This window comes from Nanorana parkeri, unplaced genomic scaffold (assembly GCF_000935625.1).
Source record: "Nanorana parkeri isolate BGI_ZX_2015 unplaced genomic scaffold, ASM93562v1 scaffold791, whole genome shotgun sequence".
NCBI classification, from domain to species: Eukaryota; Metazoa; Chordata; class Amphibia; order Anura; family Dicroglossidae; genus Nanorana; species Nanorana parkeri.
The window spans coordinates 553,278-576,152 of NW_017307059.1; the positions used below are offsets into that span (position 1 = coordinate 553,278).

General features: G+C 44.3%; 1 protein-coding gene across 1 annotated transcript in view; it reads left to right on the forward strand.

Moving 5' to 3' along the window:
* The first annotated feature begins 635 nt into the window (after positions 1-635).
* Positions 636-22,875, forward strand: part of ELMSAN1 (ELM2 and Myb/SANT domain containing 1) — a 72,362-nt gene continuing 50,122 nt past the window's right edge. The window contains exon 1 of the mRNA XM_018564893.1: positions 636-949. The gene's annotated coding sequence lies outside the window, so the exon portion shown is untranslated. The remainder of the gene's footprint in view (positions 950-22,875) is intronic.

A 22,875-nucleotide genomic window follows, 5' to 3' on the forward strand; every position in this document is an offset into this window, starting at 1 on the left:
TTGATGCATGCCAAAAGCGTGCAAAGTAGCTCATGTAGCAAAATCTGCTTTGTGCGTTCTGCTTTTTCTTCCCCTTATGTTTTGTGTTAGTTTTCCGGGCCACATTTGGGGTGCCATTCACTAGTAATGGGCACTGCAAGAGCATTGCATGTTTTGGGTGCCATTGCATTTTTTTTCCCCCAGTTTGCCATGCGTTCACAAAACGCAATGGTGTGAACGGGGACTTCAATTGTAAGCTCCTTGAGGGCAGGAACCGATGTGAATCAATAGTTTGCGAAGTGTTGCGTAATCAATAGTTTGCGAAGCGTTGCATAATGACTTGATAGTTCTCTAGAAATACCAGTAACAGAAAAATAAATCCATTAGCCCTGTGATATACATGAGGATATGTACAAACTTTGCAGAGTGGAGAGTTTACAGTTAAAGGGGATGCAAGAGAACCTCCTTTTTTAATACAGTAACTGTAACCCAGTGACGGTGGATACAAAGTGACATGATGACAGGACAAGCAGTGAAGGGATGTTTGCATGGTCTCCCTGTAATCTCCTTAGAGTAGAGAGGGAGGGTTCCCATCATGTTGTATAATTGTACAGCTCAGTGGCTCCCTCCCTCTTGCACTCTCACTGCTGGGGATTTTATGTGTGTGTGTTTTGTTGTTGCTGCAAGCAGTGAGCTCAGCTGATGAGTCAGAGCCATGCAGTCATTCCACTCAGTCTGCACCCAGCTTCTGCCTTTGCACGGGAAGACTCAGGAGAACGCAGTCGCCTTATCGCCAAAGCCCCTTCCTGGAGTCTGGGGTGGACCCCCTATTCCTGTACTGAGCACAGTTTAGACGGTGTAGCCCACTTTGCGCACATTCTGGTGGATGGTCACATTGTGCTGTTTACTTCCTCCTTTCCATGAGAGTGGATATGCTCAGCTCAGCAGTGGCTCTGTTTGCTGGAACTTGGTGAGTTACAACCATCACCCCATCGAATCCTGTGTACAATATAACTTTTCTTGCCTGATATCTGTATACTTTAGAACTGCAGTTTATATAAAAGCAGCATGCATAACACCCTTTCGAAAAGGACCTTTTGTATCTTTAGCGAGCGTGTCTCTCTCTTTTAGGTTGATCTACCACATCTTTAAATAGTATGCCTTTAACACTTTTAGTTTATGATATTGCATGCATGTAAAAAGCAAAATCTGCCGAGCTTCCTTCTTGATTTGGACTGTAGTTGTGCCTTGGGGGTGACAGCAAATAGTGGGCTGCAAGGGTGATTTGGGGTTGTAGTTTCCCTTTGCTAGACTGTATAGAGTTAGTTCTGTCCCCTAGATTGCTTGCGTTGACTTTGTTTGCTTGCTCAGTGCTCCCTCCCACTGTCCTTCCCTGCACGAGGGGTCTTTGCATGCTTTGCAATAATTGACCGAGTGCTGGGGGTGGTTGTACAGCCTTAATCCCTGGGCTTTCGTACCACAAGGGTGCAGAATGCTGGGGGTGGTTGTACAGCCTTAACGCCTGGACTTGTGTTCCACAAGGGTAGAGAGTGCTGGGGTGGTAGTGCAGCCTTAAACCCTGGACTTGTGTACTACAAGGGTAGAGAGTACTGGGGTGGTAGTGCAGCCTTAAACCCTGGACTTGTGCACTACAAGGGTAGAGAGTGCTGGGGTGGTAGCGCAGCCTTAACCCCTAGGCTTGTGTACCACAAGGGTAGGGAGTGCTGGGGGTTGTAGTGCAGCCTTAACCCCTGGGCTTGTGTACCACAAGGGTAGGGAGTGCTGGGGCTTGTAGTGCAGCCTTAACCCCTAGACTTGTGTACCACAAGGGTAGGGAGTGCTGGGGGTGGTACTACAGCCTTAACCTCTGCGTTTGTGTACCACAAGGGTGGTGTCATGTTTTACTGCTCTCCGACGTAGTTTAGTTCTTCTTGCTAGGGCAGGTTTAAAGATTACATTGCTCTTTTGTTGTTTGACCTATATACTGCCTTGCAGCGTGTCATAGGAGTCTGCTATTATCTGCAGTTGTAAAGCTGCTTGTGAAATTCAATCCAGTTCATTTGGGAGAAGAAAAAAAAAATCAATTAATTGTCCTCTCAGTTCTGCATTTTAAAATTAAATTTCGCAGCTTTTTTTTTTTTTTTTTAAGGGGACATTGAACTATGTACGTCCGTTCCTGCCCTTGCAGAGTTCAGTTTTATGTCCCTATCGTACAATAGTCATGGTAAAGATCATACGACACGTGAAGAACACACTAACTGCGTTTACATTGTGACTGCGGCAATCAGTCCATGGTCTTCGAGGCCGTGGTGAAAACCACAACGAGCTTTCGTGCTCTCCATTGCGTTTTTTTCATATTCTTTGTGTAGGATTTTATTTGCAGGCGATAAAATGCCAGCACGTGCTTCGCGTCCATGGCCTGCTTACTGAAATAGTCATTCCAACCTCAGACTTCCTGCATGTGTTTTTGAACCCTCTGCGTTTGTTTCGGTGCATGCCATTACTTGAGCTAAAAGCAAGGCTTATGGGAAGCCCTGATGGGCACAATACCGTAGACAATATTGAAAAAAAACAAATGCAAATTGAATTTATTATTCTGCTTTACTAAGTGTTTTTGTTTTTTTTAAATGCATGTTATAGCATAATAGACAATTTATCAGTTTCTGCTATTCTGTGAGGTTGATAACTGGCAGAATTGTGTATTTTTGGTCAAGTGGCTTAAGTGACTTGTTCATAGCGTGCTTATTTTAAAAAAAAATTAGTGTCCCTTAGTGTCGAGAGGCCCCTAGATCATCGTATCTCAACCTTTTATATTTAGTGATTGCACCCTTCAAAAGTATGCATGTGGCCCCTCCAATCTATACCAGACCCTTATCCCAGATAGGAATCTGGTATGGATTGCAAGGGTGAGGGGCATGCAAAAACACAAAAAAGTTGGGTTTTCCCCTTTACATGGGTCCCCCTTTACATTAGGAGCCCCCTCCTTTCACACCAGAGCCCCCCTCTCGAGCTAGGAGCCCCTTTCAAATCCGAGTCCCCTTCTTTCAAGTTAAGTGTCCCCTCTTCACATCAGGAGCCCTCCCACACCATGGAAAGGCATGACACTGTGCAAACATTTCAAGGTTCCCCTGAGGAAGCCAGACGGCACCCCGGAGTCCAACAGCACCCTTGTTGAGAGAGGCTGCACTAGACCTAACTAAATGGCTGAAGTTTTATTGTTGAGCATTCAGTCCTGGTTCAGCAGCACCCTCTGCAACCCCTGTAGGTCTGCAGCATGGATACATGTCTATTCATGTTTGTGTCTTCTGCCGCAACGTTTTTATTGCGGTAACTTTCATCTTGTTTAGCATATTGGCTTACATGGGAAATACGAATGCAGTCATTTTAGTAGCGACAGTAGAGGAGTTGTACTTTCTTACACTTGCACTCGCTCTCTTCTGACTCTGCAGTTTCCTGTAATACTCAACAGCAAGCTTCCTGTTTTGAAAGTAAAGTGGCGTGTTGGTAAATCACTCTAGTTCCTTTTGTAAATATAGTCTTGATCCATGTATTGCACACTGTACCACAAGGATGGTTCCCTTTATAAGAGGGTGTTGGTGGATTAGGTTCCCCGAGCTTGTTGTTTTTGGTATGTTCCAGTCTATGGAATTTAGTTAGTGATTATTTCTTAGGAAATCAGTCTTGCTTCCCTGTAATTTCCCGGAGAGGAGATTTCCATGTAAATCAGAGGAGTGCAGATAGGTAGGGGAGCATGTGTTTCTCTGTACTTGCAGAGATTCTTGGCTAGTAGCATGCAGCCGCCTGTTCCAGGAAAATTCTGCTCGTCAGTTTTCCCGTCTCTCTGTAATCCGGTAAAACATGTCTGGGGAGTGAGGATGAGCTAGGAGCGGCCCTGACAGTTGCTGCTATTAGGTCACAAAGAGACCAGAGCAGAAACTAGATGTGCTATGGAACTGGGAGAAGCTGCTGCACGCATGTGACCCTCTGCGGGTCTCTAACAACATGATGCAATTGTGCAAGTGTGCGATGATTATAAATCTAGCCTGGTTTTAGTATTGTGCAGGGGGGGAAAAAAAAAAGTTTGCAAAATGTGCAAGAGGAAATCAAAAGTGTTTTAATACTGTCTTTACTAACACTAACTGCATATTTATATTTCAAAAATGGCTACAATTTATATAAAAGGCATGAAGTTAAAGTGGACCTTTTACCCATATCTTTAAAAAAACAACAAACACACTTTTAGAAATGTTTAGTAATGACAATCTAGACACACACACACTTCAAGATAACTGCCGACTTTGTATTCTTTGCATTCCTTATTTCTCTTTTCTATCCCGGGTCTTACATTGGCCATGTATGGGCAGATAACTAGCATTCCTTTTACTTCCTGCATTTCTGGCACGTGTGATTAGACATGTGACTAGGACATGTGACCATGTACATCTCAGTGGAGGGAAATGCCTTTCCCTGAGATCTCGTGAGATTACAGATGAGATTTCCCAGCAATGCTCTGCTGATGACAAGGCAATCCCAGTGTGCATTGCTTTGCCAAACTGAAGTCTTTTTGCCTTTTCAAAGCAGGAAGTGAATGCTCTGCAACTGTATTTCAGAATCACTGCATTTTACACCTGATATGTCTGTTATTATTAATTATCATACATAGAGGGGTGCATTGGTAGAGTTTGATTTTTGAGTGTAAAAGTCCGCTTTAAAGGCTAAGTTTACCTTTCTGAACATGTTTCATGTTACACCTATGTCCAGGGTCAAATCGCACCCCCCTACACACTTACCTGAATCGTAGGGTTCTTCTCCCTGCAGTCTGGTGTTCATTTTTGAATTCAGAGTGACTGTGCATGGCTTCACCCACACAACTGCGTCATCCAATCACAAATCCTTTGACAGGATCTGTGAGTGGAGTTACTACAAATCCTATTAGCTAACACTGCAAGAACGGGGGGGGGGGGGGCTTGTAGTTCTCTATGGGTGTACAAGTGTGGTGATATTGCACTTGTCCATTCATTCTTCAATTGCTTCAATGCAAAAAATATAATTGCACATTGGGTGCATTTACTATTTTTTTTCTAAAAGGTAGACTTCCCCTTTTAAATGCAGTGTTCACATGGCAGCTCTGTGCCCAAGTTGAACCCTATTCTGGAGGAGGAGCAGTTGAACTCCATGACAGGGGAGGCCAGATCCTGGCCTACAGCATTTGGCCTAATACAGCACAAAGCCTGGCGAAGCGACCATTGCACTTTGTAAGAGCTGGCAGATGGAAGTCACTTGAGTGTAAATCTCAGCAACCACCCCTGATCAAAGCCAAAATGCAACTGCTTATCACATTTACTTGCTTTCCTTGCCACGGGAGAGCTGCACTTCAGTGCACCAAACCATCACACATGTGCTTTTGCCCATTTGGTTCACTACATCATGCTAATTAGTGGCACAGCTCATGCAAGAGCAGAACATATAAAATTGTTAGTGCACAATGGAACCCTCATTTTTTATTTTTTTGTGGTCTTGTTTGCTCAGTAATACTATCTATGTAGAATTTGTGGCAGCAAGCAGAAAAAAAACATACCAATTTAAGGTAACATTCGCGTCTTTGGACGTTTTTCAAGCATTTTTCTTACACATTTGTACACTCATTTTGTTGCATGTTTTTTGCATAATTTCTGACTTGAGCATTTTTGTTATAGCCAATGGAAAGCTGGAAAGTGTTAGATGAGATCATGTGCAAAACAAAATGTGCTAAGCGTGGTTTTTCAGGCACTCCAGCTGAATTCTATTGGGCCATAACCCTACAATCCTGTCCCAAAGAAGCTCCTGCACTTTTTCTGAGCGTAGAGTGAGAGCACAATGCTCAGATGTGAATGGGCACGGTAAAATAACATGGAAACATGCGTTAAATCACTCAGGTGTGAATGGGGGCTGACCGGTAGTATGATGCTATAAAATATTTTCATGATTTGTATCTATTGTTATTGTTTTGCAGAAAACTGTATGTGCCGTTTATAAACAGTGGGCAGTAAAGTTATGTGAATGTGTTATGCAGTAATCCACGTGAGCAGCGTCAGAAGTGATTCATCTTATTGCACATTGACGTTTTTTCAAGGCAGTCGCTCTGCAAGCGGACAGCGATTCCCTTTTCTGTGTAGAAAAGATGGCAATTATTTCACCCTGCGTGTTCCAAATCTGATCCAGCCAAGATGGGAGAAGGATCTCAGCGGGTCCCAGTGGCGCAGCATTTTGCTCATTGTTTCTCATTGTCCATGAGATACGGTCTGTTTGTCCAGCTGAAGATATTAATCTAGTATGGCTATGTGGTTTATTGTCACTTCTGTGTGTTTTTATCATTTGCGTGAAGGCTGATGTGACACTATGTTTGCAAAGGTTCTACTTCCTATTGTCACTATCTGAGTTTCTTATCTTGGCCGGATTAACATTTTCTGCATGGTTGCAGAGCAAAACAGCTGTGCAGAGCACTATGTCTGCTATTGTGCAGGCAAAAGCTGCTTTGCCATGCAGTCTCTGAATCCATTCCCTGTACTGTGCAGCACAAAGTAGAACACTGTGGCGGTATTGTTTGGGAGAGCCACTCTGTGCTCATCACGTGCTGGCCTAATTCAGTGCTTTTCACACAGGGCAGCCTGATGGTTCAATAGTCAGTTTTCTGAACTTGCTTGTTACCTTTTGCATACCTTTTGACGCTGTTATCGTGTGCTGATTGCAACAAACTCTTCTGGGGCAACGCAAACCGTTGCATTTATATTCATTATACATATTTTTTTTCCTTTTAATTACTTTGTCCTTTAAAATCACAACTCAAGCGTGGCCAGCTTGGGCTGCAGAACTCCCAGATCCAGTGATATTCTGCCACTTATGCTTCAAGTTAACTGACGCCAAGCGTCGTTCAACGCCTTTCCTGTGAGCCCTTGGCATCAAAGCTCCACCTCTTGCTCTAGACTCACAGAAGAATGCTGCAAAGAATGGTGACACGCCATTGTGTCTCAGTGCTCCCTGTAGCATTTAGGATCCGCTGACCATCAGAGGGTGAAGAGGACCTGTGACGTCACTGGAGCAGACCTTATTTTGAAGGGATGCTCTAGTTGAGGATGGGGGTGGCACGCATAGAGTTGGGCTTTAAATAGCCCCTCCAAACATCGTCAAATTATTCTTTATGCTGTTTTATTTTCAGGAAGTATTGCAGCAATAGCTAAAGGGACCCTGGCTTGAGGAATTATTATTATTATTATTATTATTATACAGGATTTATATAGCACCAATAGTTTGCAAAGCGCTTTACAATATAAGGAAGACATTACAGTCACAATACAAGACAAGATGGTAAGGAGGACCCTGCCCCTGAGGGCTTACAATCTAAAAGGAATACACCAGCCCCTGTGCCTCAGCATCAGATCATTTCTCCTTTTAAACACCCAGGTGCCCAGCCGTTCTGGTACACAAAAATTTACCCTGCTTACTATTTTAGGAGCCTGGTCCACTGACCTTTGCCTCCTAAGGCTTAATATTGGCCCTTGACTGTGATAAGTGGCCCTTATTGACTAATAGTAGGGGCTCATGTAGACTGGTGCATTTAAAGTCGGACACTGGTCAGCAGATTCCAATTTACTGCAGTGACGGCTCTGGGTCTGAGTATGACCTGCCTTACTTTGCATTGCCTTTCTTTGGACACCGCACATGTTACTGAGATGTGTTTTGCATTGCAGGCAAAGCAGGTCAAGCACAAGGGGGTGGAGACCAGACCAGTCACCCTGCACAAAGAGAGAGAGCAGTAGTAACTGGTCTTTATTACAGGAAGCTCCCTCACTGTGGCAGAGTTTCATGCTAGATTACTGCACAGATCTGGAAGAAATATACAAATACTATTACTATAGCTGGAATCCGCCCAGAAAATTGTGTTAGGACGTTTTTGCGGGACGGCGCCCTAGTGTGAACAACTTGCATTGAAAAGCATTATTTTTTTATGCTTGGCGCGTTGCACGCGGAAAACCGCTAATGTGTGAATGGAGCCTAAAACTCCTGTCCGTTTTTTTTTTTCTCGTCTGTCCTATTGGGGAGGCTTTCCCACAACTCATGTCCCATAGAGACAACAGACAGTGAAAGGTGACAGGGGTTCTTCCTTTTAAGGGCCCATTCACACCACATCCATATCTCCAGACCAGACCATTCTGGATCCTAATGTATCCCTATGCTATTTCTGGCCCCCGTTTGCAGCTTTGGGAGTCTGCGACTCTGCAGAGCGCATGGCGTACCAGACCAAAAAAGTACTGCTTGTTATTTTGTCTGGTCTTGAATGCACTGAAACACATAGAAAGCATAAAAAATGCATACAAATGCACTGAAACGCACCTGTAAGACTATTTTCAGGTTTAAAAAAAACCTAGCCACCGAACGTGGTAAAAACGCAGCAAACCGCAATGCACTGCGTTCCAGATCTTGTCTGGAAAATGGTGCGGACCTGCCCTTAAGCAGCACGTTTTTGGTTGTAGATACACGAATTTTGGCAGTAAGCCAGTTTTTACTTTTATTCTTCAGATGTGACAATTTATTACAAATGTATGTCTTACCATAAACATCTCCGCCATTAGAAAGCATTCCGTTGTGTCCCCTGTGCTCAGCACCAATGCACAATGTTCTACACACAGCCAGATTGCAACATTTGCAAATATTCTAAAGTAGAAGTGCCCCTACTATGCCACATCCTCATGTGTGTGACAGAGACTTTGCCCCGACAGCTTTCAAATTGCAGGAAAAGGACAATTTGGGATTAAATCCTTGGCCTCTGCAGAGTCACAGACTCCCAAAGCTCCACAAAAACAGGGCAGGGCAGTTTGGGTCCTATTACAGGGCCAGCTTTGCTGGAATGCCAAATTCCATTACGCCTCTGCCACTGGGGAGTCAGTCTTACAATGCCTCATGGGACTTGTAGTAGCACGGCAGCTGCAGTGCCAAGGTTACCTACCCCAGCTTTATTACATTTTTAAAAAGTTGAGGAAAGTTTGAATCTTTGTCCATAGCAACCGCCCAGATAGAATGAAATCCGGTTGCTATGGGCAGCATCTCTACATCTCCGATTTATTAAATCGGAGAGAAGGGATGTAGAGCTCCTATTTTCCAGCATTATTTGAATTGAGGATTAGGTAGAATTGTGCAGCGTCTCTGGTGATAACGTTTGTCAGCCCTGTAGTGTGTCATTGGTACCTAAACAGCTGCAAAGCTGTGAGAAAACAACAGCTGAAATAATCGCGGCTTCAGTGTGAAAAATGCCCGGACGCCTTTTGATGTGCAGAGCAGTGAATGCAGAAAGCAGATATGCTGCCTGCATAGAGACAGCCACAGTGAGGCCTAGACCAATATGCCTCCTGTCTCTCATCTGCCATGCACCCTGAGCTATATTTGTCTGTAGCTCTGCAACATGTTACTTGTTGCCAGTGTTGTACTCTGGAAAGATACTTGTTTTTATATCTTTCTAAGGCCAGGTTCACACTATGTCGATCCGTGGCAGTCATGCACGAAACCGCGTGGATGGCAGTCACGGAATAGCCCAACACTGCCGATCGTGCTGGCGGTGCCATTATCTTCTAATGGCACCACAGTTGCGCCAGGCAGATTGTGCGGTTTCCCGCCTTGATTTTGCCCGTGCAATCGAACATGATCACAGCTAAAACAGCCACACGTCGTGTGTTGCAAAAAAAAGGTACATGTAAGGTACATGTACATGCAAGTTAACATGCATTGTCTTAAGGAAGTCTATTAATTTTGAATGGGCTGCTGATGCCCGGCAATTTTAATAATTGTGTACCAATTTTTATAATGCAGCGCACAGCAATGCATATATGATTCACATTCTGTGGCACAATGCAAGTTCTTTGCAGTACGCTACTTAAGTGCACTGGGTGACATTCAAAATGAGTGGCACTACAATGCACTGCACTTAGTTTTGTGTCACAATGCCTCTATGGGGGGGAATTCATAAAAATTGGAGCGGACAAAAACTGGAGTAGTTGCCCCTTTCATTTTCGAAGCTTAACTGATCAAACGGAAGACAGAAGCTGATTGGCAGCCATGGGCAACTCCGCCAGATTCTGTCTGCTCATGTTTTTATGAATTCCCCCCATTGTGTTGCAGTAAAGTGAGTTGAAGTGCACATTTTACCACATTACCCCTATACAGTAGTCTGAATGGGCCCTTACTTTTTATTTTTATTTCTGCAGTGATAGTACAGGTATTATGAGCACCCATTACTTGACACCATCGTTCCCTACTGTCACTCTTTTTTTTACCAAATCCCTCTGTCCCTCTCTCCTACTCCATGTCCTGTTAGCTCTGGTATGGAGCCCAGTGTAAATAAATGTACTATTTATATATCAAAGTTGTTTACATAGCTATTGCAAATGATGTAACATTTAATGCAATTTGTATGTGCTAATATAACATGAAAGCAGTGGTGAAAAAAGCTTCATGGGGTGTTAGGGCCGGTGCACACCACAAACAGTGCGTTCCAGAGAGGTCATCCTCTGCAATGCACTGTATTGCAACCCAGCTGGCTCCCTGCGTTCAGGGGCGGTAGGGGTCGTGGCGGTGCATTGAAGTCAATGGCACCGCAGCCACGCTGCCTGCACCCAAACGCGTGGCACATCAGTGCCTGCGCTCCGGTCCAGTGCAATCTGCAAAAATAGTGCTTGCAGCATTTGTGCCCCTGAACGCAGGAAGCCGGCCGGAATGCAATTCAATGCGTTACAGAGCCTGACCGCTCTGGAACGCACTATTTATGGTGTGAACTGGCCATCATGCCTCTGGGAGTAATGGATGTGGATGTGCCTCATTGAACCTGTAGTTCCACAACAGTTGGAATACCAAGGTTGTCTTTCCCTGCATCAGGAGATGGTGAAAACCTCTGTCAGTTTTTTGTTTACCATCTTTGTACCATTGAGAATATTATCCTTCACTTCCTGTCTGGTAGACGGGAAGTAAAAGAACATCTTTTCAAAATGGAGGGAAATGCCCTCATGGCAGCTGTCAGTGGAGAATGTGTACCCATTGCAAGATTTCCCCTCTTCTCCTGCTCTGGTGACCACTTAAAGTGTTGTATTTTCTTGCTTTTGGTCCCCTTGACAGTGGTGACCAAGTATAAATTTCCCTAGCAGGGTCACAGACAGTAAAAGGGGTTCTAACCCCTCACCGCTCTATACAGAACAAATCATTTTGACTGTACATACATTATCATTTTTCGTCTTAATTTATCATGGTGGACATGATCGGGTGTGTGGCTAGGGAATGTCAATTGCCTAAATATTCTTTGTCTGGACAGTCCATGGGATATGGGCACCCAAAGAAGGACACCCATCCCAACTCTGCAGACTTGAGACGTGACACATCACTACACCATGCATTTAGGTGTATAAGGGCCTGTGTGGACTTTTGATTTGCTTTTGTTGCGCTCACCCACGAGCCGCCAGAATAATCCGGGTCATCACTAGTTGTCAAGGGGATTTGGTCTTCAGCTGCCCCATTAGCATTTAACTGCCCTCTTCTAGTGCCCACAAACCTGATAAGTTTTATTAACATCTTCATACTGGGGAGAGAGGATATAGGGCTCCTAGACATCCAGGGTGTGACAGACATAGACTCCAGACTCAGCAGACCTTTTTAGCATCTCGGTTTAGATCCATATTGGTACAGCGAGTAGTAATTTGAGTAGCAGATGAGCAGGGAATGAGTACATAGACACCAGACTTGCTCCTGAGGTCCTCTACGTTCTAGGCACCTCCAGTAGCCATCATCTTCCTGGTTCTCCTCCTCTCTAACAACAGTACAGGCCTCCTCCATCCTGGAGGCCTAGTAAAACACTACCCACACTCCAGCATCTGCCCACCCCAGGCCTCAAGCCTAGCCTGGGGATAGCTGGACAGCACCCAGTCCTGAACTAATCCATGGCTGGTCCCGAACTGGTCTGAGCACATGGCAATTCCCTCCAGTATATGTACCCTATCCCGGCATGCACCACTGATTGAGAGAAATTCAGTGATTGGCTGCTAGACCTTATTGGCTGTCCCACAATACAGCAGTCACACTCCACCCAGGGGGGTACAGTCCATGCCAGACACCTGGAATTAACCAGATAAATGCAAACTATAATCCAGCTGACTACAGCTCTGGCAATCACTAAATGTGTAGTAGCCACCTCACAAAAGGTGATGGTGGCTACATGTTAAACAGGTTTTGCATTCCCATACCCGTCTATGGAAATGCAAACTCTGCTAGAAGCAGGTCAAATTTACTTATCAATGAATTCTGAAGGAGCTCAGAAGACTCTCAAACTTATATGCAACCAATGCCATCGACACAGGCCCTAAATGTGCTTTTAGATTAGGGTTTTTTATTTAGTGATAGAACATGGGTCAGGATAAAGGGTGTAGGGATCTTCTATCCAGACATCGGCTTTATATATAAAGTGCTTTCACCTTTGCATTATGCAATATGACTTGACATACAGTTTATCTTGTTTGTATTGTCAATGTTTTTAGCCTCCCACAAGCTCGGAGATGGAATGTGGCCTTTCAGAGTCTGCAGGATTTGTGAATTTGGAAGAAGCTGCTTGTGCTTTATATCTCCAGTGTAAGTGTGGTGTGTGTATGTGCTCTGGTATGGAAAACATTCCACAGATAACGGGCGTGTATGCAGGCATGTGCTGTGTACTTGTCAGCACTAGCGTGTGGGAGGACTTTCTCATTACATGTCCTGTTACGCTGGGGATCCACACAAACACTTTGTGATAAATGAGATGAATTGCTGTGATGTCACTTTTAATTGCCTTGTCCTTTGGACATTTCGGAACTGTAAAATTCATATGACCTTTTCCAATGGTATTTCAACAGGCAAACCTGGCCTTTGTACCCGTAATTATCTTAATGGTGGTTGCAGAAATGATCATGCAAACCTTTTCTGATTTAAATCTAAATGAGAGGGAAAAAAAATACTAAGAAGGTAAACAGTGCAGACACCTTGAGATACCTGCACATACTGTACGTGCAGCAGCATTCATTGCCGTCTGCGATGTTATCAGAATGCTGGTCTTTTCTGAATGGGCAAAGCAGTGGCACTTCAGAGTGGTGCCAGGGGCTTGCCTGCTCCTTTCTCCCAAATAGGCCCATCACTGTGAAGGGCTTTCTCATAGACCAGTAGGAATGTGCGTGAGGAGGAGAGCAAGCACGAATGGGCAAAGTGACAGAATCTTTTTAAGGATTGGGCCCCTCTCCCAGGCAGACTTTTATTTAAGATCTCCCTGTGCATTTTGAAGCACCTCTAGCTGCTAGGTCAGATTTGGCTTATTGCAATGCTAGAATTGCTTTAAGTTCTTGTGCACCTGTTGCTTTTATCTGGCTATTTATGGTTGCCTCAAGTCGGGTATACACATGTCTATAAAATAGCAAAGCTTCCCCCACTGTTTGCATTGTATTCTGACTGCAGATGGTTGGTTGATGGCTGATTGGTTGCTAGCGGCTCCTTCGAGCAGCTGATCGAGGGATGCTGGGTGGAAGGATGCAAACAGCGGCACCCACTGTGCGAACTCTGGCTGGTTCATTAGGAAATAGCCAAAATTCGATACATGTATATAAGCTTAGGGCCAGGTTCACACCTAAAACTGTTAAGCGGCGTGAGTCGCAAAATAGGTACATGTACCTTTTTTCTGCAATTGCCACGTGGCTGTAACCCCATTAAAGTCACGCGCGTCCCGGATGGCCCAGGTCTGCACCGGCCCTTAGTTAATCCTTTTTGAGCTCCTGATCAATGGTATGCCATCAGTTGGGCTCTACTTTTCCAAAGTTTGAGCACCTCCTTATTGATATGCAGTATGTTTCTTTTACATGTGTAATCATGTAAACTGATCTTATTAGGCAGAGTTGAATGACTTCTTGATCTTTTCCCTGATCTTCCGGGAATGGCCATGAAATCTTCAAAGCCACTAGATATTTTATGACATCCTGCTGTTGTTGGTGGCATGACACGTTTCCTTTGAATACTTCCCCCAGATCTTTGTCACTTCTATTAGCTGCTTTGAAGAACTGGCTATGCAAGGTGTTAGCTCACAAGTCACATGTAATTCTGTTCTGCTTCATGGACAGATTTTTCAGTTGCAAGTTAGTGTGTTAGGATCCGAGCCTAGTAATGAATTGAAGATCTTGCACAACATTCTCATGAGGTGTTTAATTAAAGCAATGAGAATGCTTAAGCTTGTCTTGCTGATGGAAAGCCCTTAACATGCTCATAAATAGCTTGTTTTATAAGACTTTGTTCGATGCAGATGAGCATCCAATACATCTGTTTTTTGGTCCGCATTAATAAAGTAGACCAGCCACTCTCTCATAAGCAGCCATGGTCCAAACACTGCGGCGAATAAAGCACTGTTGCAATGCGCATGTGCTGAGAAGGGGAGGGAAAGCATCAGGGCATTGCTGCCCTAAAATGAATCAGTCTGAGGTGGTTGCCTCAGGTGGCATCTCATTGAGGAGCAGCCAGGGGGTGAGGGGGGGCGGCCACAGCGCGTGCTGCAGCTTCCTGCTCGGCTCACTGACCTCATCGCTTTGCCAGGAGCTGAGCCGGGACACTCTGGCTTGCGTCCCGCTAAGCTGCTTGCAACCAGTGCCATAGGTGAGCTGGGTGGGACGTTGGACAGGGCTGACTAAAGGGAGAAGCTGATTGATTGCCCTGGGAAACTGCTCCAGGTTCTGTCTGCTCTAGTTTTGATAAATTCCCCCCAATATCTCTTCTGCAATAAAAAGCTGACTGCCAGCCATCTTCTGTAAACTTCAGTTGAGTTTCTCTTTTTTAATACAATCATTTTGGATGGCTAAGGTCACTCTGGTGATATTGAAATATATATATTCACACTGATGATTACAGTTTGTGAAATATTCCTGTAAATAAAGTACTTTTAAAATGCAAGTATGGATATGGAATAGAATCATCCCACCGCTATAAAAATCAGTGTATTTCTGTTTTATGTGATGTCTACATGTGTCTATATTAGTCAAATGAGAATTTACTGTAATTACTCGATAGATTCCAGGAGCTGATGGTGATTTGGGCCTGAGGATTTTCAGCTTTCTTAGTTGTGCTCTAGTAAATGATTCCAAGACCGAGAAATAGGGGATGCATGTGTAATTTCTGCACTGGGGCCCTCCTGTGTTTTGGTTTAGTCCTAGTGACTGTATACATGGAAGTGATGATGATTGCACCGCTCTCTGTGCACAAGACAAAAACAATTCGGTAGCAGACATGGGTGTTGTGTGATGATCAATATTGGTGTTTGCTGAGTAATATTTAATATTTGCCTGTATACAGCATGCGGTCATTGAGTGTTCTGTCTGCCAATGGTTTTTAGGGCTGCAACCAACTAATCGATAATGAGAATAGTTGTCAACTATCCTCCTTATCAATTAGTTGGTTGGATCCCCCTAGCTCTATTCTCGGAGGTGGGAGGAGGGCACAGCATGCAGTGGGCGGGTGCAATAACCAGTTTGCTATTGGCTATTGCAATTTGAAATGGCCAATAACAGGCAGGCTATTGCACCAGCCCACCACCTGCTGTATTTACACTCAGCTGCCATCTGCAGAATTTTGCCACTGGCAGCTGTCATTCCCGGGCTGAAACTATTTAAGCGCCATGTGCTTACAATACAATTCTTAAAAAAACAATTAGAAAGGGTGGGAAAAAAGTCATTTTCGGTTTCGGCCGGACAAATTCTGCTGCGGGAGGTGCGTTGCAGTGCCATTCACTTCAATGGCACCCCAAGTGCGCCTGCCACCCTAAGGTGGGATCACCCGCACTGGAACACACGGTACCGCAATGCCGTGCGTTCCAGTGCAGTGCGATTGCAAAAACGTATGCATGCAGTTTACTTTGTTTGTAACACTGCATTTGTGTATTTTATTTTAAATTAAGGATGGTATTTAAATCTTTTCTTTTTTTTTTTTATCCGATTAATCGAAAAAATTATCGGCCAACTAATAGATTATGAAAATAATCATTACATGCAGCCCTACATTGGTTGCTAGCAAAGGTTGTCTCTGCAATTCGCCTATATACGGTAGATATACAAGACCAAGATCTATGTGCTCAAAATGCGCAGTTGGATGTGCGTTTGTTTAGAAAAATTTCTCTATGCTCTTAAGAATATTGAGAGTGGTTGTCTATAATGAGTAATTAGATTCCTTGTTACATTTTCCCTGAAAATAAAAGATGAAGCCTAATGGGTCACTATGGGTAAAAACCCTGATTCTCTTTTTTTTCTTTAAACTATTGGCCTTATTTAACTACCTCCGGGCCGGCCGTTGTATAAAAAAGGCCGGCCGGGAGCTCTCTAGATCTGAGCGGGCGTCTTTATATAGCCGGCGGATCGCTTGTATGGGGAAAGGATCGGTGTGCCCCCCCCACTCCGCGGTCCCCCCCCCTGGTCGTTGTCTCGCTGGTCCCAGGCTCCGCTGTGCCCAGTGCGAGCCCGGGATCAGCATGGTGCCTCTGTCACAGGGGATCAGAGGGAGATCGGTACACGAGCTCCCTCCGGTCCGCAAGAATGCGGAAGTGTTGTATTTTACATCACTTCCGCATTCTTGTGTCACTCTCCAGCTTCAGAAGCTGTAAAGAAGCTGATGGAGCAGATCTGTGCTTCATCAGCTTCTTTTGGGGGGTCCTAGGTGACATTAGGGGTCTTGGAGACCCCTGATGTCTCCATAAAGAGGACCTGTCAAGTATTTTGCTATCACATAGGGGGTGTTTTATTAGCCCCCGTATATGATGGCAATAAAGTTTAGTGGAAAAAACCCATACATACACGCATGCAAACATGCGTCGGGGGTGCATACGCGAAAAAGCGACGATTGCGCCCATTACTCCTCACATGTTACATATTGCCGCAAACGCCACAGTGGGAGCAATAATTCTAGGGCCATCAATCACTGATGACACTAAACTGATGAGCGGTAAAAGCTTTTAAAGCGTCGCCTATGGCCAGCTTGACATGTTTGGTGTCTATTTACCCGATGTGACCCTGTCTCTTTTATATTTGACCAAAAAACTGGGTAATAATAAATGTTTCCTAACATAATGTTAAAAAAAACGTTTTTTTCCCCAAATTTTCAGTAATTGTTCCTAAGTACCGCAGTGGTGATTAAAAACAATTAAAAGAAATATCTCTATCTGTCCCCAAAAAATGGTATAAAATTCATTTCAGTACAGCGTTGCATGACGGAATAAATGTCAAAGTACCGCAGCGCTGAATACTGAAAAATGGCCTGGCCAGGAAGGGGGTGTAAACACCTGGTCTTCAAGCAGTTAATAAGGCTATTGTGGGTGTCAGTCTCCCAGGCACAGAGCCTCCTGCGGACACTCTAGTGTATGGCTAGTAACCCTATAGTATGTCTATATAGCAGGCAACTTTGATGAATGCAATGACCAGCATAGCACTGATATACACTGAGGGGGTAATTTGTAAACCAGTTCAATAGGTATCCCTCCGCACTCCTTACCAGTAACCCCCTTGAGTTGGGTGCTGAAATGACTTCATATGGTGCCGCTTTGATCAACATAGAAAACAAGATGTCACCAGCATACTGAAGGAATGTGTTCAAGGAAATGTCTTTTATTGATGCATATTGACACAAGGTTGGCTAATGTTTCGGGACCACTCAGGGGCCCTTCCGCAGGCTCAGTAAGACAAACTGAGCCTGAGGAAGGGACCCTGAGTGGTCCCGAAACATTAGCCAAACCTTGTGACAATATGTGTAAAAAAACAAACCCAAAACAGGTTTGCTTGAACACATTCCTTCAGTGTGCTGGTGACATCTTGTTTTCTATGTTGATTTATAAACCATTCGCATAGCAAACCGCTATGTGAATGAGATTTGCATAGCTATTTGCTATGCAAATGGAGTATAAATCTGCTCCTAACTGTATTTTAACATTGAAACCTTTCCCCTCCTGAATCTCAATTCTAATTTAATGAGGTTCTTTTGTTTGATCAGGGAGGTAGGTACCCTTTATTATACAGGTGCCTTCTATTTTATAGAGTTTTGTGCACCAAGGCACACTAACAAATAGGGGTGTACCAATACTAGTATCTGTGCCGATACAAAGTATTTGGGCGAGTACCTGTACTCGCCCAAATGCTCCGATACTTACCCCCAATACCGGAACTTCCGGTCAGAGGGAGATTTCTTGTGACTGCCAGTTAAGCGAGGGAGCATGGAGCCGGCTTCCCGGCCAATCAGGATGCCGGGCAGCGTGTAATGGCTCGGCTTTTTGGCTGGCTTGATGCTAAGTGTCCGGAAAGCCGGCTTCCCAGCCTATCAGCATGGAGCAAGCCTCCCCGCCAATTAGGAAGCCAGGCGGCGAGTCATTACCTGCTGCCCGGCTTCCTGATTGGCTGGGAAGCCGGCTCTATGTTCCCTCCCGGCACTGCCTGTCAGAGGAAATCTCCAAACAGCCAGATCGTTGCGGATTGGGTGCGAAGCCGCCTTCCCGGCCAATCGGGAAGCCGGGCGGGCGGTAATGAAAAACCAGTATTGGTGCATCCCTACTAACAAGTAAAATTTTAGGAACATGGAAAGGTTGGAATCTCTTATCCAGGTACTTTTTTTGGTCAAAATTGTGAAATGCATAAGGGGAGCAGAGGTTACCGTTGGATTCAGTTCAGTTTTTCATTTAGATATTGTTGTAATCTACTACTCCTTCCCACTGATTTTTGTCAGTAAACTGGTGATCCTGGAACACACCTGCTGATGATGAGGAAACACCCTCCATGCGGTTTCTTACACACAGCAAGTCACACAAAATTCATTATTGCTATGTTCCACAACACTCTCTTCAGGAAGAACATCCCTCCTACTAACCCACAATAGGACTTTGTGTAAGTAATCTGTAGGGGATTACATTGATGGTGGCGGGGAGAGAGGGTCCTTAGCACGGTGTTATTTACAAGTCACAACTTGGTGCTTACACAGGGCTTCTTCTTTCCTCCAGCAGCTGCTAAGAGAGGAGAGGTAGAAATGGAAAGGAGAGTATGCAGCTGGGGACTTGTAATTTTAGATATGTACCTTGCAGACCCGCATGTTGTCAATCTCCTTAAAGGAATGCATAGTAGTTTTGTAGTTTTTCCGTTCTCTGTTTATTATAGTAAGGACTAAGAGAAAATACATTTTTGATGTAATTTAGATTAGTCGGGTAAATATGAAATATTGTATATAATGAAGCAGTCTTCTATCCAACCAGCTGGTGGTGTCAGTCTCCTTTTGGCATCATTAGCATAATTACCCCTTGCTACCACCTGCTGACCCTTCACCTGGATCTTAACTAGGGATGCACCAATACTAGAATCGGTGCCAATACCGAGTATTTAGGTGATTTACTCGTACTCTCCTAAATGCTATGTCTTGTTGGAAGAAGCCATCTCCATTGGGATATGCCATCAACATGATAGGATGAACTTGATCAGCAACGATACTTTGGTATGTTGTGCTATTCAGACGTTGTTCCACACGAATTAAAAGGCCCAAATCATGCCAGGAAAACATGCCCCAAACCATAACACTGCCCCCACCAGCTTGAAGGGTTGTACTCATGCATGTGGGGTGCATGCTTTCATGCTGTTTCCACCAAATTCTCACTCTGCCATCTGCATGATGAAACTGGACACGTGATTCATCGGACCACATGACTTTTTTCCAAAGCTCAACTGTCCAATCCTTGTGTTCCTGTGCGAATTGGAGACGTTTTATCTTGTTAACTGCAGACAGCAAAGGTGTTCGACCAGGCCTTTGGCTTCCATATCCCATACGATGCAGTGAACGGCGAACAGTGCGTTCAGAGATCATTTGAGAGGATCCCTGATTAAGATCTGCAGTAATTTGATGCACTGTCGCCCTTCTGTTGTCTTGTACCAGTCTTGCCACTATCCGTTCTGCCCTAACATTGACTAGTCGCTGACGGCCACAATTCGCACGTTCAGACCCAGATTTTCGGCTGACAGTCCACTAGTCTTTAAACACTTTAACAACAGCTGCTCTTGAACATTTAGCGAATTCTGCTGTTTTGCGGATACTCGCTCCATGGCTCCGAGCGCCAACAATCATCCCACGTTCAAAGGCTGTTAAATCGCGTTGTTTACCCATATCTTCAGAAAAAAAATCACATCTACTGTCGTGGTAAACAACCTGTTTCCCTATTTATAATGGTTTGGCCCTCTAGCAACTTCAGCGTGAAATTATAGCTAATTATAGCTAATTTGCCTACAAACGTCAGGTGGTCATAATAATCTGGCCACTCAGTGTATATACAGTAGCTCTGCATTAAGGTCCACGAGCCACACTGCTGCATATATACGTTATATGCGTAATTGCTAAAGGTCCCTTGCAAGAACTGCAATGAGTCATCAGAGCAGTGAGCCTACCTTTTATTAGGTACCCATAGTGATTCGGGAAGCCTTTGCCATGTATTAAATGTTTTTTAAAACCAAATATTAAGCATAGTAAAAAAAAAAACCCAGATATAAAACAATAGGTCAAAAATGGGGAAAACGGCAAAAATACATTTGACCCAAAACCCTCATAGTTTCCCTTTTATAACTCTGATACAGACAGATGTGGTTGTATGTGTTATTGTGTATCTCAGTAAGTTCTTTGCTCCCAAGTCTTTCTGTACACATAGGTCACTCTGACATCATGTGGGAGGAACATTTGCCAGAATGAATTGTTTGCTCGGGTGAAATTGTGCGACATTGCTCATACACAGACAAAAGCTGTTCTTAACACAGTGATGTGTGTGGTTCAACTTCCCCATTCTGTCGCACTGTGTCCACTGCACACAGAGGTCAGCAGTGCACATCCTGTCTCCTGATAACATATCACCTTTCAAATCTGGAATTACACCATTATACATTTAAAGTACTGCATCATCCTGACACCTGCTAGCCAAGCAACCCATACTTGGCTATTATATCCAGTGCTTATCATTACTGTTACCTTAAAATAATGTTACTGTTAAATATTCCTTCTATGAGTATATCCATCAACAGTAAAGAGACCCTGTCACCAACTTCAAAATGCAGGTAAAAGGCCAGAAAAACAAAGTATCTTAAATGCTTACTTGCAGCATTTGTCCTTTCTGCCCGTAACTTGGTATTCACTTGCAATGTACCTTGAACTTGTTAGAAGGGAAGAGTCAACTCCTTAGTATAGCCCAGTGCTGGCCCAGCTCCTCTGCCTCTCTACACCTCCCTACACAACCTTTTGTGTAGCTGCTGGGGGAGTGAAGGAGAATACCTAAAAGAGAACTATGGGGTAAGTGTTTTTCCCATAGTTCTCTTTCTGGTCACGGGAGAACGTATACTAACCTCCTGCCGTGACTCAAAACTCAGTATGCGATATACTTAAAGTGCCGCAGCCAGGACAGATCACGACAATACTGTTGAGATCCACCCAGCTGCGTGAGTGACGGCTGGCTCTGCCTATCCAGAGGCAGAGCCAGCAGTGCCCTCCCCATCCGTTCCTCCTTTCAGCGCTGGAGGATCGGAGAGGAGAGGGCGGAATCCCTGCAGGGAGCAGTGACTGACAGTCGACTCTCACTGTCACTGCAGGGAGACAATCTGATAGTGAGTGGATTGGCTGCATGTTTCTGCTCACTTTGCAATCAATAGAGCCGACCTGTGACGACTTCTTTGTCACAGGTCGGCTCTAACTATGAGGATGAGTGGAAATCATTCACCTCCTAGTTCTCCTTTTAAGGGATAAGCAAACTCCGGTCTCCAGCTTTGGTGCAACTGCAAATTCCATGAAACATTGCAAGACTTTGACAGCCACAGACATTACTGCCAGAGGCAGATGCATCATGGAACTTGTAGTTCCAACACACCTGGAGGGCCAGAGTTTGCATACCTCTGCTATAGAGTTTCACTTGAGTGACATCTCTGGTTCTGCTGTGGTTGCTGACATCACATCCAAGATGGCGGCGTCCAACAGCAGTCTCAGGGCTTTTAGATGCCTAAACAATGTAGGTTTTTACAGGTATACAATATGCAATACATTAGATTAAATGCACATATATTCTTAGGCTATGATTGTTGTTGAAATGAATGGTCTGGTAACAGGGTCACTTTAATGGAATTCTGGCTGCTATATTTCAAAGAAGCATTTCAAACCGTGGTCAATCTATCATCAAGTTTTGGTGGTTTAGACAGGCACTGAATAGGTTAATCTGATGGAGACTATTTCAATCTGTTATCAACATCCTATCTCTCATTTGCAAAGAAATGTACATTGTTTGCAAAGAAATGAACAGATATAATTCAACAATAAAAAGAACCAGTAGTCGTCATTACACACATTCAGTTATTCTTGATGTTGTTTCTGATATTATGAGTGCTTTTTGGTGTGTATGGCCTTTTGTCTAACCATTGCTAAGAATGTAGTACCGGGATGGCTGCTTGCTGTGACCTGGTGCTCATATACGCTGGATGTGTATATATATATATATATATTATACACACACATATATTTATGTGTGTGTGAGAATATATTTATATATGGTCTGCGGGATTTAAAATTATGAATTTAGTGGTCCATGAGGTCCGAAAGGTTGGCGACTGCTGATTTAGATGGTCTCATTGTGTTACATAGGAGTTTTAATGATGCTGCTGCCACTCTGAGGAAGGTGTGGAACCCCAAAATGCATCAGTGGTAGCGTTATTAATTGGGCTTTTTGACGTTTGTCAGTGGACCTCCTGGGCAGGGTTGTCCTGCTGCCATTAACTAGCCCCACACTGCACAGGCTCAGTCAAGCCGAAGCATGTGCCTTCGGCTCGGCTGCCTTCGGCGGCTGTA